Here is a 5,162-nt window from a genome sequence, read left to right on the forward strand (position 1 = left end):
CACATTAAATGTCAAACTCTGACATCAGAAATGAAATTACACCATTAATTTTGACTTACAATTTTCGAAGAAACAAATTAATAGCACACAGTCAATACAACGTCTGATTAATATGAAATTAAATTTGTCCAAAAAAATATAAAATCAAGCTGGGAGATTAGAAATGGGGGAAGGGCATAAGGCAAGATATGCAGCATCATAGAAGGTGCTCCTCCAGAGAGTGTATTTTACCAACTACCGCTGCTAAATATAAACACTCTGATATGATCCTCCGGTTTTAATGTAAACCATAGCCCCATACAGGAGGTACCATTTAAATGAGTTAAAAATACAAGCCTTGAGCAAATCCAGCCTCCAGCCTTACCCCCCGCTTCTTGGAGCTTGAACCTTCCTCAAGCTCCGGAGGGTGGTTGAACTCCTGGGCTCCAGCTGCCACTTCTCCACTGAAGAAGCTTTGGGAAGCAGATGCAAAGGCAAGATACAGAACAGAGCACCATTGTAAATGAAAGCAGCTGAAGAAGACATCGAGCAAGAGCATCACATGGTTTTGACCCATCGACCTCTGGGTTATCTGCCCAGCACACTCACGCAGCACTACTCTGCTTCTGGGCACCCAGCAGCTGGATTGTGGATCAGTTTAAAGGAGGTCCTATATCTCTGATAACATCGGTACACAAGGCAGTGAAGAAAGGTTTCAGCACACTGGCCTTCATCAATTAGAGAACTGAGTATAGATGTTGGCAAGTTATGTTGTAGTTATACAGCACGTTGATGATGTTGCACCTGGAATATTGTGATCAGTTTTGGTCCCCTTGGTGTTCTGACTTCTGACGTCTTCAACTCTGCGTTTATCTTGAACTTGATGGGATACTTTGTCCAACTTAGCATGTTTAAACAGTATCGCTCAGATGATTCATTTGAAACCTTTCAGGAAATGAGCTCAATAAGATTGAACTATTCAAATTTACTTGGACTCTATTTTAAAATTACATCAGGACCAGTAGTCAAAGTCACGTACAGCATGGAAACAAACCCTTCGGTCCAACTTGTCCATGCTGACCTGATATCCTAAATTAATCTAGTCCCATTTGACAGCACCTGACCTATATACTCTGGCATCTCATTTCATATATGTACCACCCGCTGCATGAAGACGTTGTCTCTTGAATGTATTTCGCCTCTCACCCTAAATCTATGCCCTCTAGTTCTGGACTGCCCCACCCCAGAGAAAAGACCTTGTCTATTACCCTGTCCATGCCCCTCAAGATTTTGTAACCTCTATTAGGTCACTCCTCTGCCTCCGATGCTCTAGTGAAAACAGCTCCAGCCGATTCAACCTCTCCCTGGAGCTCAAACCCTACCACCCCCAGCATCATTCCCGTAAACCGTTTCTCATGGAGAAGTCAACGTTTCAGTCCTGAAGAAGGGTCAGTACTCAAAACGCTGACTACTCCACATGCTGGTGCTGCCTGACTTGCTGTATTCTCCCAACCTCCTGCTTGCAACTTCGGGTTGCAATTTGTAGTGGCTCAGTGGTTACCACTGCAGTCTCACAGCGCCCGGATCCAGGTTTGATTCCAGCCTTGGATGGCTGTCTGTGAGGAGTTTGCACATTCTCTCAGTGTCTGCATGGGTTTTCTCTGGGTGATCCTGTCTTCTTACATAAACCAAAGATATGCAGGTCATGTGGATTGGCCATGCTTAATTGCCCATAGAGTTAGTACATTAGTTAGAGGGAAATGGGTCTGGATGGGTTACTCTTCGGAGAGTCGGTGTGGATTTGTTGGGACAAGTCGAATGGCAGAGTAGACTCGACGGGCCCAATAGCCTAACTTCTACTCCGATGGTCTTGCGGTCTTAGGTTTCTTTGGATCATTTCAGTGGCAATGTGAAGTCCCTGGCTCAATGAGCAGCAGTTCCCCCGCTGGTGCTTCCGCAAATTGCAAGCAAACATGAACCTCTTCCCACACTCGGGCCAGCTGAAGGGCCTCCCACTGCTGAAGGACACACAGGTGTTTCAGCAGGGTGGAGGAATTGCTGAAGGCCGCACTCAGATCAGCAGAATGGCCTCCCCGCCCCCGTCCCCGTGTGGACCAGCTGGTGCTGGAGGAGCGGATAAAGCCCTTCCCACACTCGGGGCAGAAGAACGGCTTCTCCACCATGTGGACGGACTGGTGCCTCAGCAGGGCTGAGGAATTGCTGAAGGCCTTGCTGCACTTAGGGCAACTGAACGACCTCTCTCCCATGTGTATCTACCAATGGCCCAGCAGATCGGAGGAAAGAGCAAATCCCTTCCTGCACTCGGGGCAGAAGAATGGCCTCGCCTCAGTGTGGACCCACTGGTGTCTCAACAGGTGGGAAGAACTGCTGAAAGCCATCTCGCACTTGGGGCCGGAGAACAGCCTTCCCTGGTGTGGACCAACTGGTGCGTCAGCAGGGCAGAGGAATCACTGAAGGCCTTCCCATACGCAGGGCAGCAGAAGGGCCTCTTCCCCTCTGTGGACCCACTGGTGCTTCAGAACCCTTTCAATTTTCACAGTATACTTCTGATGGGAGGGAGACCAGAATTGCACACAATATTCCAAAAGTGGTCTAACCAATGTCCTGAACAGCCACAACAGATCTTTCCAACTCCAATACTCAGTCAGAGGATTGGGAAAGCTTTCAATACCCACAAAAAAAAACAGGAAAGATGGCGGGACAAACCGAATTTTTGAGAGTCAGCTTGGAAGCATCAATGAGAAATCGGCGGACTGGGTTTATTGGGGACCCGTTCTCCTTAATTACACTATATACGTATTTCTCTTGAGCTCTTCGTAGTTTCACTGTGCTGCAGTGTGTAGTGGCTCGTTGAAATAATGTCCTGATGCACCTTCGTTTGTGGGTGTTGGGACGATTGCTTCTGTGGTTAAGTATTTGGTTTGTGTGTTGTTTTTCTTTAGAATCCAGTTTGAAGTTCCCCATTGACTGTTCGCTCTACTGTGACATTTTCAATGGCACTTCGTTGTTGTTCTCCTTTTCAAACCAGGAGCCCCCCTCAGGCCCACAGTCTCACCATTTGGAACACCAATATACAGACTAGTCAAAGGCCTCCACTGAAGACTAAACCACCAAGTCGAAGATTCACGCCACTCCATTTACTCCATCCAAGAATTCCTGAACACCAAAGACACTAAGATAGAAGAGGATGGAATAATGTTGTCCTTTGACATAACAGCCCTGTTCACATCCATTAACATCAACGTGGCCAAAGAAAACTGAAGACGCTACTCGAAGAACCAAAGACACAAACACAGTACCAACTTCATCAGCAAAGATAGCACTGTCAACCTCGTGGAACTGTGCCTTACCACCCACTTCATATTCAGTAACAAGCCCTACAAACAAATCAACGAAATACCCATGAAACCACCAGTATCAGGATTCCCAGCAGAAGCAATAATGCAGAGACTCGAACAAACAGCCCTTCCAAGGATCCAACCCAAACTTTGGGTCCGCTACAGTGCTGACACTTTTGTCATCAAAAAATGAAACAAATTAGAGGAAACCGACAACAACATCAACAATATCCTTACTGGCATAAAATTCACAAAAGAGGAGAACAACAACTAAGTGCCATTTCTCGATGTCACAGTAGAGCGAACAGTCAATGGTAAATTCAAAACAGCGTCTACAGGAAAACAACTCACACGAACCAAGAACTTAACTACAGAAGCAATCATCCCTACACACACAAACAAATCTGAATCAGGACACTTTTTCAACGAACCAATAAACACTGCAGCACCCAAGACCTACTATAAATAATTGCACAGCGCATTTAAGAAGAACGGGTAGCCTGCACCCCTCGAAATAGCTTCCCTGACCGGGAATCGAACCCGGGCCGCAACGGTGAGAGCGCCAAATCCTAACCACTAGACCACCAGGGAAATGCAGATTCTGCTTGTCAGCTCTCCTAAAAATTACTTCCCTGCCCAGAAATCAAACCTCGGCCTCGGTCGTCAGCAAGCTTTCACCTGTGCATCCAACAATGTCATTTCTTGTATCCATTGCTCCCGATGCGGTCTCCTCTACATTGGGGAGGCTGGACACTCCTCGCAGTGTCAAGTCACGGCGCTTGAGGGAACATCTCCAGGACACCCGCAACAATCAACCCCATCGCTCTATAGCCCAACATTTAAACACCCCCCTCCCACTCTGCCGAGGACATGCAGGTCCTGGGCCTCCTCCATCGCCGCTCCCTCCCCACCCGATGTCTGGAGGAAGAACGCCCCATCTTCCTCCTCGGATAAATTCAAACCCAGGCCGTCAATGTGGACTTCACCAGTTTCCTCATTTCCCCTCCCCCACCTTACTTCAGTTCCAAACTTCCAGCACAGCGCGATCCTCATGACCGGTCCTACCTGCCAATCTCCCTTCCCACCTATCCGCTCCACCCTCCTCTCTGACATGTCACCTCCATCCCCACCCCCATTCACCTATTGTACTCTTTGCTACCTTTGGGCCATCACACCCCCAGCCCCAATTTATCTCTCCACCCTGGAGGCGTCCTGCCTCTATTCCTGATAAAGGGCTTTTGCCCGAAACGTCGATTTTCCTGCTCCTCGGAAGCTGTCTCACCTGCTGTGCTTTTCCAGCACCACTCTGATCTAAACTCTGGTTTCCAGCATCTGCAATCCGCACTTTTGCCAACTCAATGAACCCAGTGTGCCGATTTCACATCAACAAACTGACACAAGCAGACACAACGTGTGCAGAAACCCTAGCCACATTACTTTACATAAAAGACATCTAGGAAATGATGTCCAGACAACTCAACGCTCTCAGCATCATGGTAGCCCACAAACCTACCAACACACTTAAACAGCCGCTAATGAACCTGGAATACCCTATACAAACAACCAGCAGACGAATGTTATTTACAAAATACCATACAAGGAAATATATACATGAACTCTGCCGCACAGTTCTCTGTGGCAAGAAATGCTGGGATGAGGTAAGGAAGATTTTTTTCAGCTAAAACGAATCGGCACTGACTGGACAGCCATTTAAAATCAACGCTGTCAGCCCAGGATGGAAGATCCAACGGGATGAACAGATTTCTTATTTCCTGAAGATTTACAAAGCTGAGACTGGGTTTTGGTGTTTGTTCCCTTTCCACT

At 47.4% G+C, this 5,162-nt stretch overlaps 1 non-coding gene across 1 annotated transcript; it reads right to left on the reverse strand.

Moving 5' to 3' along the window:
* Nucleotides 1-3,857: 3,857 nt before the first annotated feature.
* Nucleotides 3,858-3,929, reverse strand: trnae-cuc (transfer RNA glutamic acid (anticodon CUC)). Its single transcript has one exon. It is a non-coding gene; the product is annotated as a tRNA-Glu (tRNA).
* Between the last annotated feature and the right edge of the window lie 1,233 nt (nucleotides 3,930-5,162).

This window comes from Chiloscyllium plagiosum, unplaced genomic scaffold, assembly GCF_037043375.1.
Source record: "Chiloscyllium plagiosum isolate Xiang-an unplaced genomic scaffold, Cpla_swu_hap1 HiC_scaffold_27, whole genome shotgun sequence".
NCBI classification, from domain to species: domain Eukaryota; kingdom Metazoa; phylum Chordata; class Chondrichthyes; order Orectolobiformes; family Hemiscylliidae; genus Chiloscyllium; species Chiloscyllium plagiosum.